Source organism: Pinus tabuliformis, chromosome X (assembly GCF_031772625.1).
Source record: "Pinus tabuliformis cultivar Carrire ecotype Pingquan chromosome X, CPIR1, whole genome shotgun sequence".
Lineage (NCBI taxonomy): Eukaryota > Viridiplantae > Streptophyta > Pinopsida > Pinales > Pinaceae > Pinus > Pinus tabuliformis.
The window spans coordinates 1,280,865,083-1,280,877,272 of NC_142308.1; the positions used below are offsets into that span (position 1 = coordinate 1,280,865,083).

The following is a 12,190-nucleotide window of genomic DNA, read 5'->3' on the forward strand; positions in this document are numbered from 1 at the left end:
GTCAATACCGAATACGTAACCGTTCAAACTTCACGCAGGTTACCTCAGTCCTCAAGGCTGAAAGCGGCTCACGCAGGTACTTAGCAATCCGGCTCTGCGGAATACGTAACCATTCAAACTTCACGCAGGTTACCTTGGTCCTCAAGGCTGAAGGCGGCTCACGCAGGTACTCAGCAATCCGGCTCTGCGGCGTCGAATGCAGCTCTGCGGACTCAGCGCCAATCGATAGTGAGAAAGTCAGAAACAATGAAACAACGCTATCATGTAACTGAGATAGTTATAAACGCCTTACCGCCATAATCCGAAACCCAAAACCTGATAAAAAAACTGGCGGGACTCACCAAAAAAACGTAAAATCAGCTAAATCGCCAGACTCGCGATTAATCGCCAAAGTCGGCGATTCCTGTTTCACTCGTTGTAACGTATCTCCTTAGTTTAGGATTTGTTCCTAGAGTTTAGGAGTGTGGTTGCAACTTCCTGATTTCCAGAGTTGTATTTAATGATGTAATCTTTTCATTGATGGTAATAGAGTGTACGAGAGTGATCTCTCTGTTTTGTGAGTGTAGTCTCCAGGTGCAGGCCACACCTGTGAGCTACATCTCCTCCTTTTCAATTCTGTTCAAATTTTATCTTGGTATCAGAGCTCAGATTGGGTGAGCTTGATCTTTTATCACCTTTGTGGCTGAAGTGCCTTTGTAGCTAGCTTGCCTGTGTGGTAGAATTGCCTGTGTGGCTTGAAGTGCCTCTGTGGCCGCGTGTACACAAGAGCTCTGTGCTCAATTGAGCAGGTGGACTGCAGAACACCTGGCTCGGACTCGGAATTTTTTTCCTTGAGTAGAAGGGGGTTGGCGCGGGTTTCTGGCTCGGGAGCGCGCCAGAATTCTAGATTAGCGCGTCTGTTCGGTTATTAAGTGCGCCACCGCACCAGAATACTGGATTGGCGCAGAATTTAAGGGGGAAATCGCGCCAGACATTTTAACTCGCATCGATTTTATCTTGGCGCGGGATTTTCGCTCGGGAGAGCGCCAACTCACCTTCAAGGGGATCTGCGGGAAGCCTCATCTTCGTTTGGTGATTTGCGAGGGGTGCAAATCGGCGAAGTTGCAGATCTATCTGGGAGAGGCAGATCAGATCAATTTTGATCAGATCAATTCTTTGGCTGTATTGAAAACGCTGAATTTGCTCATCGGAGCGGGATTGCCAGACACTGTAGATCGGTGGCAGAGGTGACAGATCGATCTGACAGGTATCATTTTTTGTTGTTTGGTAGATTCATTTTATAGATCTGATCAGAATGAGTAATACGATGGAATCTTACCTTCACGAGTCTGGTAAACTTGATGGATCTAACTTCACGAATTGGAAGTTTAAGATCCAGACCTTGCTTGAGGGTGCAAATGCTTGGTCCATAGTTACAGGCGATGAGTAGAAGCCGAACGCAGGGCCACAGGAGCAAGATTGGGAAAAACGAGAGAACAAGGCCAAAGTCTTGTTGAAGATGTCCGTGAAGGACAATGTTATCCCCCACATCAGAGACTGTAGAACGTTCGCGGAGATCTGGACAACCATCAAAAGCCTGTATCAGACCCAGAACACCAGTCGAATTATGGCGCTTAAAATCAAGCTATTTTCAATGAGGATGGACGAAAGGGAGTCTGCTACTGCATTTTTTGCACGAATTAAAGATGTGAAAGACAGATTGGGGGCCATCGGAGAGACAGTGTCTGACTCTGATCTCGTCTCAATCACACTGAGCGGAATGCGTGATGAATTTCAAATGTTTGTTACTGGATTGGCGGCAAGGGAGAAAGCGCTCACATTTGAATATCTGACAGGGATCTTGCTGCAAGAGGAGGAGCGGCGGCAGAACCTGAACCCCCAGAATGATGATCTTGCGCTGATGGTGAAACGACGATCATTCAGAGGAAAGCAGTCACAGCAGCAATCAAAGCAGAAAGGAGGAACATCACATAAGAATTCACATTCACATAAAGGTATGCTTGCAAATCACTCTGAAAAGAAATGTTATTATTGTGGAAAGAAGGGTCATATACAGAGTGAATGTTATAAGAAGCAGGCTGATGATGCAAAGAGGAAGCAGGCAAATGCAAAGCACAGAGGATACTTTGTTGAAGAAGATAAAGACTTCAGTCATGAATTTCGACTATTCATAGTCGACTATGCCCTTTCAGCATCTAATGAGGACGATATTTGGTATGTCGATTCTGGAGCATCCTCTCACATGACAGGTAAAAAGGAATTTTTTGATAGTCTTGAAGAAAGTATAAATGGATCAAAAATATACCTAGGAGATGATAGTGGATATGCGATTAAAAGTTATGGGGTGATTTCAGTCAAGTTACCAAATGGAAAAATTAGTCACCTTAAAAATGTTTTATATGTACCCGGAATTAAGAAAAATCTGATATCTGTATCCATGATGGCTGATCAAGATATGCAAGTCGAGTTCTTCAAGACTCATTGTGTGATAAAGGATTGCAGGAATGAAATAGTTGCAACAGGCATGCGAGTTGGAAGCCTATACAGACTGGATGCAAAAAGTATACCAAAGCAAGCCATGGTTGCAGGAGGATCGACAGCCGAACAACTCTAGCATCAGAGGTTCGGTCACTTGAATTTGTAGGACCTCATGTTATTGCAGAAGAAAGGTATGGTTGAGGGGCTCCCTATCTTTCGTAATATTCAGTTAAATTGTGATGGTTGTGCCTTAGGAAAAATGCATAGAGAACAATTTCCTGTGCATGATAGGAGGAAGGAAACAGATATTTTAGAACTAGTGCACACTGATGTATGTGGACCTATGCAGACAAGGTCGCTAGGAGGAGCATATTATTTTCTGTTATTTACTGATGACTACACTAGATATTCATGGGTTTATTTTTTGAATAAGAAAAGTCAGACTTTCCAGTGCTTTATAGAATTTAAAACCTTGGTGGAAAAACAGTTTGGTAAGAGTATAAAAATTCTCCGATTTGATCAAGGGGGAGAATACAAGCTAAGGGAATTCATGAAATTCTGCAAATCTCACGGGATTGTTCAACAGTATACAGTGCCACACACACCACAGCAGAATGGAGTTGCAGAGCGCAAAAACAGAACCTTGGTGGAGTGCGCAAGGAGCATGTTACAAGGTAAGGGTCTGTCTAATAGTTTTTGGGCAGAGGCTATTAACACTGCTGTATATTTGAAGAACAGAAGTCCTACCAGGTATCTTGGCTTCAAAACCCTTTTGAAGCTCTATATGGATTTAAACCAGCAGTAAACCATCTAAGAGTATTTGGGTCAAAAGCATTTGCCCATATACCCAAAGCTGATAGGAAGAAATTAGACCCTAAAGCAATTAGATGCATCTTTGTTGGTTATGGCACAGAATTTAAAGCATATAAATTATTCAATCCCGAGTCTCGTAATACATTTGCAAGCAGGGATGTAGTGTTTCATGAATAGGTACAGGAAGGGAAAGATGACGGTGGTGGTGATTGGCACATTCCATTGTTGTTGGAGGAAAGTAGCGAGGATGAAAGAGAGCAGGAGCAGAAAGAAGAGCAAAAAGAAGAACAACAAGAAGGTGATAATGCAAGCCCAGTTATAGCAGAAGAAAACAAATTTGAGGTAAGTCCCCTACCAAGGAGATCAGGTAGGAAGACTCAAAAGCCATTAAAATTGAGAGACTATGCTTTGATGTCAAAGGTTTTGAACATTGTAGAGCCCACTAATTACAAAGAAGCTAGTCAATTTAAGGAGTGGAGGGCTGCAATGAATGAAGAGATGGAATCAATTCTTAGAAATGATACTTGGGATTTAGTTGAGCTGCCTAAGAATAAAACACCCATAGGATGTAAATGGTTGTTTAAACCAAAAATGAATGTAGACGGAAGTATAGAGAAATTAAAAGCTAGGCTGGTTGCAAAAGGATATTCACAGCAAGAAGGTATAGATTTTGATGATACTTTTGCACCTGTAGCAAAGTTAAATACAATCAGAATGCTTATTGCTTTAGCTACTAAATGTAATTGGGAATTACACTAGCTTGATGTTAAATCTGCATTTTTAAATGGTGATTTAAAAGAGGAAATTTACTTAGTACAGCCAGAAGGATTTGTAATGCAGGGGCAGGAACATCTTGTTTGCAGATTGAAAAAGGCTTTATATGGTTTAAAGCAAGCACCCAGGTCTTGGTACGAAAAGGTTGATTCTTTCTTTTTAGAGCATGGCTTTAATAGAAGTTTAAATGACCTGAATTTGTATACCAAGTACAATAATCAGGGGCAGATTATTTTGATTTCTTTGTATGTGGATGACATGACTATAACAGGAGATGCAGATGATTTAATCAGAGGAATCAAAAGGCTTATGGCACAAGTTTTTGAGATGAAAGATCTCGGAAGCCTTCATTACTGTCTGGGATTAGAAGTATGCAGAGATACTCGGCAAACTTTTCTTACCCAAGGGAAGTATGCCAGAAACCTGTTGGAAAAGTTTGGTATGGATCAGTGTAGAACAGCAGCGACACCTTTGCAGCAGAATCTGAAGTTGAGCAATGACAATGGCATTAAAGAGGTTGATGCTACAATGTACAGACAGCTGGTTGGCAGCTTGATATATCTTACAACAACCAGAACTGACTTCGAATACTCTGTTAGTGTGTTGAGCCAATTCATGTCGAAACCGCTTGAAAGTCACTAGGTAGCAGCAAAAAGCGTGTTGAGGTATCTTTGTGGTACTGTTAATTATGGTATTTTATACACTGACGCATCTGATGTTACTCTAGCAGGTTTTTCAGACTCAGACTGGGCAGGTAACTTGGATGATCGGAGGTCCATCACAGGTTACGCATTCAACATAGGATCTGGGGTCATAGCATGGAGCAGTAAGAAGCAAAGTACTGTAGCCTTGTCATCGTGTGAAGCTGAGTATCAAGCATTGTGTGCAGCGACGTGTGAAGCGATCTGGTTGAGAAGGCTTCTTAATGATGCAGGAAAAGAACAGAAGAATTCTACTTCCATCAAAAGCGACAACCAGAGCACCATTAAATTGGCACACAATCCAGTGTTCCATAAAAACACCAAACATATAGACACTCAGCTCCATTTTATCAGAGAGAAAGTACAGTCAAAAGAAATTGTTATTGAATATTGTAAAACTTGTGACAATATGGCTGATATTTTTACAAAGCCTCTTGCACGAGTGAAATTTGAATTGTTTAGAGGGATGTTAGGAGTTCAGGAGAACCCTTTCTCCATTAAGGGGGGGAGTCGAAAATAATTAATATTATTTTGTATTAATGGAGAAATGGTTACATAGTTGTGACGTATCTCCTTAGTTTAGGATTTGTTCCTAGAGTTTAGGAGTGTGGTTGCAACTCCCTGATTTCTAGAGTTGTATTTAATGATGTAATCTTTTCATTGATGGTAATAGAGTGTACGAGAGTGATCTCTCTGTTTTGTGAGTGTAGTCTCCAGGTGCAGGCCACCTGTGAGCTACATCTCCTTCTTTTCAATTCTGTTCACATTTTATCTAGCTTCAATGCATCTCCTTACTGATGCAATCGTGGAGCAACTTAGGCACACAAAAACGTGGTTGCCATTCTAACCCTTTATACCTAGGATGAGAATTTTGAAGGTTAATCTTAATACACTGACTTCCTACAACGGTGTAAACACATCCACCTCTTGGCAATTCTGAAATTGATGCGACTAGCTTTGTGGCAACAGCAAAGCTACCTAAAGTTGCATATCCCAAAATTGTTCTGGCAGGTACAGTGGTTTTATAAAGCCAATGTGATCCAGCTGTTACAAAACGCAGGGCTTCATCTTCAGAAAAGAAAATGTCAAATCCCTTCCTTGCTGCGTATTAAGGGGCCCTAGCTATTGAGTCAACGTATATAACTTGTGTATCTCTTGTAGTTAATAAACTCACTATTATAAAATACATCATTAGGTTCTAATTCCATAAATTTCACAGAAGTGTCCCTCAAAGTATGAGTTCATGAAAGTAACCATCCAGAGCAACAAAATTCTCTGAACTACTTCTTCTAGTTTGAAAGTCTTGTTTAAATAGATCCCTGACATAAGAGCACGCATGGCAAGAAAGAGAAACCCTCAGTAATGAAGATGACCACACTGCCACTCTAGATGCACCAGAATTTCACAAGGACAAAGAAAATAAATTTTAGTTTGATATATCTATCACACTAGTTCCACTTTGTCACAATGCCCTTCAATTTCAATCCTCGCTGGAGCAGGTCTGAGAAATTCTTTGGCACTTAACGTATGCAAAATTGAGCTACAACACTACCCAAGAAAGAAGGTATAACCTAAGGAATTGATTTCTGGCGTAGGTCATTGTAAAGACTGAACAAGCTTTTTCAGAAAGGGAACCCACAATGCATAAGGATAAGGACATGCAATATCCAAATTCATAGCGGACGTAGGGACTAGGTTTGTTGGTGGCTTTCCCCCAAGAACTTAGGCTCATGAACTTCTTGAGCCAACAATATCGAATTTACCAATTTCCAGTTGTGTCAATTTATCGAATGGCCAACCTATATCGAATTGTACCGTCGAACTATCAATTTTTCATATTTTTTGCCCCGATTCGGGCGAATTCAATAACTACAATCATGTTCCTACCCTTCAGATTGCAATGGAATCATTTTCAGAAATGCTAATCAAACTTGAAATATATTGGGAACTAACCATACAAGAGCTTGTGACTGCATTAATGTAATGTAAAAAGTATTTGTATCTTACACCTTAATAAGTGGAGTTATATGTGAGGAGCAGACGGTTATAAGGTGTTTTGTTAAGGCATTTAACGATGAAAAGGTTACTGATTCCAAAATTCATGAGCAAAAGTCCAGCCATGATAAAAACCTAGTTACCAGAAACGGGACGATGTCCGCCGTTTTTGGCAGAAACCTTCGGAGAAACCCAACCATGCTAGAAACGCCGTCTGCAACGGCCGTTTTCGTTTCCACTGGCAAGAAACAGTTTCCCGCGAAACGAAACAGTTTCTTCTCGCCGTTTCCGGATAGACTTGCAGTTAAATTTATTTTTTCGGACTCGGGTTAAATGTAATTTTTTCAAACCGTCGGTTAAATCGAGTTTAATTAGCAATTGATTGTTAGTTTTCTGGATACAGAGGGTTGAGTCCAGTTTAATTCGCAGTTGACTGTTAGTCTGCTGCAGTGGACTGTTAGTTTTCTTTAATTCGCAGTTGACTGTTAGTCTGCTGCAGTGGACTGTTAGTTTTCTGGAAATTAAACATAAGCACTCCAGGGTATTGTGAGCGAGTAGCTGAAGAAAGAACTTGAGAGAACGCAGGGTATTGTGAGAGCGCTGCCAAAGAAAAACACCAGTTGTCAAGGATTTAAGCAGAAGATGAGAGCAAACCCATCACTACTCAGATGCAAGCAAGGCACAGATCAGAGCCAAGCAGCTTCATGCCCCCATCGAGTTATCTTCAACAACATTGTCAGTTCTATTGTCAAAAGGTACTGCCTACGAACTTCAATCTCTGGTTTTTTTTAATGAATGCTCATTCCAGGCCACATAATTCTCTCAAGATTTGGGTAGGTGAGGTTCGCTGGGATCAACTGTTCATATCGTAATGCGCTATACCTGTGTTCAGTCCTGTAATATCCTCTTTTAGCCTAATTTAATGAAACCTCTGTTCTATGATAGCATCCATATCAATGCATGTATATGTATTCCGTTAAAATGATTCTGACTGCTGTGAGATTTTCTGTAACTCATACCACTTCAGTGATATTTTAATCGTAAAAGCAACAGACAGATCATGCAAAAAAAAATGATTTTCCATGTGCATCCTTACGGGGGAGTAAGGGAGTCCATGGCCTGCTATTGCTGCTCGAGCAGATTCACAATGGTAGTGAAATTAAGAGATGATTTCCTCGTAATACACAATGAGTCTCTGACTTAAATAGAAATGCTTGCATACAAAAAGGAAGGAGCTTGGCAATATCCGGGAAACAGGAAACAAACGAAAGAAAACTCCAAGAGCATTAGGTATGGAGTTGATGGGAAATTGTCAACGAATCTGACTTTACATAGGAAAATGGAGAAGCTATCCGGGAAACAGAAAACAAATAGAAAGAAAATCGTAGAAATCTAAGTCGGAACAGGATTGCAAGTGAACTTCTCCATACCTGATATAAATTTGACGGGGAATTTTGACTATGAAGTAAATTTTCTATGATAGTTTTTTTTTAAGATTGGGATTTGTGTGATGTTCCATATTTATTTTTACTTGTATTTTTGTTATTGTTGTTTGGAAGTGTCACTGAATATGTCTTTTCACAATTTTTGGGAAAAATATTACTATATTTACAGTAAATAAAATATAAAACAAAATAATGGATTGCATTGTGATCCGTTAATCGTAAGGCAGTGAAAATTAACCAAAATTATCAAACCTTACTATGGCGGATTCATTCTTTGTAACTCAGTGAGAAGTTAATGAAAAAACTGTAGATTGCATCCATTAAGTCGAAGACCAAAATCGTGAAAGCTTACTCTAAGCATAGTAAGTTAGTAAAGATCAATAGTCACAATTACCAAATAATTTATTTATAAGATTGTGGGCTATTTTTGACCATTTTGCCCCAACACTTTTTTGGCTATCCTTAAAATTCCACTAGGATAGAGATTTTTTCCAATTATGTTTTTTTTAATGGTATTTTATAATTGAAGAATTTTCACAAATGTTGTGAAGATTTAGGAATTTTGTAAATAGATTTCTAATTTGGAAAACTTAAAATAAATATAATTAAATAAAGTGATGAGAATTATTATTAGGAATTTTACTTTGAAATTATATAATATCCATTATTTTAATATAATACCCAACTCGTATTTGAGTAAAAAGGAAAAATCAATAGGAGAACTCAATGTTACCAATCAACATACCTAATTATTGCTAGTGCGTAGCCCCACACACACATATATTTAGAGAGAGAGAGAGTGAGTGTTATGGAACAAGTAGTTATAAGTTATTAAAATATCACTGAAGCCATGTATCATGGGATTTTGTAAAATGAATGAGATTAGGAGCTAGTCCTTTTCTCTGGAGCTAGTCCCTCCGATGCTCGAAGTAAGGTGATTTAGATGTTTGAAAATTTGAAAAAAGATAAATAATTTTATTTTGTTTAAGTTTTCCAAAATTTTCTTTGATTTTCTCTTCAAATTTTTAGTTAATTATATTTTTCTAATTAGGTGTCAATTTTTTTTATTTTATTTTCTGTAACTAATTTTCAAATATAAATTGTGCAGATTAAAATTGGTTGCAGAGGAGAATCATTTATTTTTTATTCCACTCATTTCTCATTGCAATGGAAGAAAGTTCATCAATGTCACAAAGTAGACCGCCCCTTTCCCAACAGAAATCTTCCATAGAGGCATCCAAAAAAATCCGAAGCAAAGAATATCAAGAAGCAAAAAAAGCCTTTGAGGCAAGGTTATGGGCAGCTGTGAAATGCATTCAATCTTATAGCGGAGGATCAAGTGGATCATCTGGTTCAAAGGTTTGGGTGTGCCCTTATTGTAAAAAACAAAAATCGGGGAATGTAGGAGTTCGATGGCATTTACTTGGAATGGGGAAAAAAGAACAATCAGCTTTATGTGACAGTGTACCTAAAACAGAAAAAGCTTCTCTAATTAAGCAATTTAATGAACTTGAAAAGATTAGACATATTGTTGAAGGTTTAGTTCAAGCTAACAACAATCCTAGTGGATTGACAATTGGTGGTCCACACTCTTGTTCTCAACATCAAGTTTCTGTTTCTCACCTTCAAAACTTATGGGATGTAAAAGGGAGGGGAAATCTCGATGCATCCATTGGACGATTTTTTTTTCGCAAATGGCATATCTTTTAATGTTTGTAGGTCTCCTTATTGGAAAGAAATGGTAAAGGATCTAGTTAACAATGCTCCTAAAGGTTACAGGCCTCCTAGTTGTGAAAAGATGAGGACAATCGTGTTATCTGAAGAGAGGGCTTGGGTTGAAGCTAGACTTCAAGACATTAAAGATAGTTGGAAGGAATTTGAGGTCTCCATTGTCTCAGATGGTTGGACAGATGTTAACCATCGTCCCCTTATCAATATTTTGGTTTCTAGCCCAAAAGGAGTTTTGTTTTTAAAATCCTATGATACTACAAGAAAGACAAAAGATGGTCCATATCTAGCAGGTCTCCTCAAAGAGGCAATAGAGGAGGTTGGTAGAGAAAAAGTGGTCCAAATTGTTACAGATAGTGCCTCAAACAATATCCTTGCTGGTGGGTTGATTGAGGATGAATATCCAACAATTTTTTGGATTCCTTGCTCTGTGCATTGCTTGAATTTGCTCCTGAAAGATATTAATAACATTGCATGGGTTGATAAAACTATAACTGAAGCAAAGATGCTACAACACTTTATTATTAATCATGCAGCATCCATAGAAATTTATAGGAAATATGCAAAACTTCAGCTTCTTCGATGTGTCGAGACTAGATTTGCATCTGCTTTCATTATGATTCAACGCCTTATTAAAATGCATCAATCTTTGAGAGAGATTGTGGTATCAATGGATTGACAAAGGTGGAAGGGTTCTCATACTGAGGATGGCCTAAAAGTTGAGGACATTATTATTGGTCTTTCTTCAGAAATTTTTTGGAGGAGAGTGGAGGATATTGTCACCCTTATTACACCTATTGTTTCCACCCTTCGCATATTTGATAGTGATCAACCATGCTTAGGGGATGTCTTTGAGAGCATGGATCAAATGAGAGAGAAGATTCATGACATAATGGAAGATGAAAATTCTAGGATTGACAAAGACATCAGAAATGAAGTGTGGGAACTTAGTCTGACAAGGTGGAAAATGCTTCATAGCCCTCTTCATTCAATTGCATTTTTACTCAATCCTAAATGGTTTCATAAGAAACCATCGTTAGATGTAGAGGTTATGCAAAACTGGAACACTTTTATAAGTAGGTGTTACGATCGTCAAGATCGCACTGCTTTACGGTTTGAGTTAGGAAAGTATTTGAGATCAGAAGACCACTTTGCAAATAAAGATTGTGCATACAACAGACAACTTGGACCCATCGACTTCTGGATACAATATGGTACAGGGACCCCCTTGCTTCATCGTTTGGCTATCCGTTTGCTTTCACAGATAATCTTAATAACAAATACCTTTAATGTATTGATTTATTGTTTAAACAATTAATTCTAAAGCTCATTTTGGATTATTTATCTTATAAGATTTATTGATTGACTATGACTAACATAATTTTAATTTTATTTTACAGGTGACTAGTTCCTCTGCATGTGAAAGAAATTGGAGTGAATATGCTTTCATCCATTCAACGAAGAGGAATCGCCTAGGCACAAAAATGGCACAAGATTTGGTGTTTGTACACTCAAATCTGCGTTTGTTATCTCGACAACAACTAGAATACACAACTAGATCCACGAGAATGTGGGATTATGGTGGTTCACAAGATGACGAAAATGATGAGCTTTCACTTGAGGTGCTACAAGACAATGCTGAAGACATGCTTGATGATACCATGAAGTCTATTGACCAAAATAATTCTTTTGGAATTGGCTCAAGCTCAACAACTATTCCAGAAAATGAGCTTCAAAATTTAGATTATTAGGTTTACTTGCACTTTGATATGAATTGTTGGAAGTGACTTTAGAGATACATATATATTCAAAAGAACAAATTTAATTATTTATATTTCAAATCTCTTATTCTTATCAATGTTTGCTATTTTCTTGGAATTAATGATGGCTAAATTTTTGGATCTACAAAATTATCACTTCCTTCTTAAAACTAAATTAGTATTTACAATTGTTTTTTTACAATTTCATGAGCAGAAACATTGCAGGTTTATAATTAATGCTTTGTTTATATTGTTCACCTTTAATATGGTGTTTTTCTCTCTCCTCGTTTCTTATATGCGAAACCTCCAAACTTCGTTTCTCGTACCATTCTCGTTTCCCATTTCTCGTTTCTGATAACATAGAATAAAAACACAGATATTATATATATATATATAAATATATATATGGAAACACCCATATTGCATGCACTCTTACGGGGCTGACCATCCTTTTTTGAGTTACACTGATCGAACATTTTTGCTGCAGTTTCTAACA

The 12,190-nt window shown here is 38.2% G+C and overlaps 1 protein-coding gene across 1 annotated transcript in view; it reads right to left on the bottom strand.

The window, feature by feature from the left end:
* Positions 1-12,190, bottom strand: part of LOC149144721 (isoleucine--tRNA ligase, cytoplasmic-like) — a 739,557-nt gene that overhangs the window by 161,403 nt on the left and 565,964 nt on the right. The gene's annotated exons all lie outside the window — the stretch shown is intronic.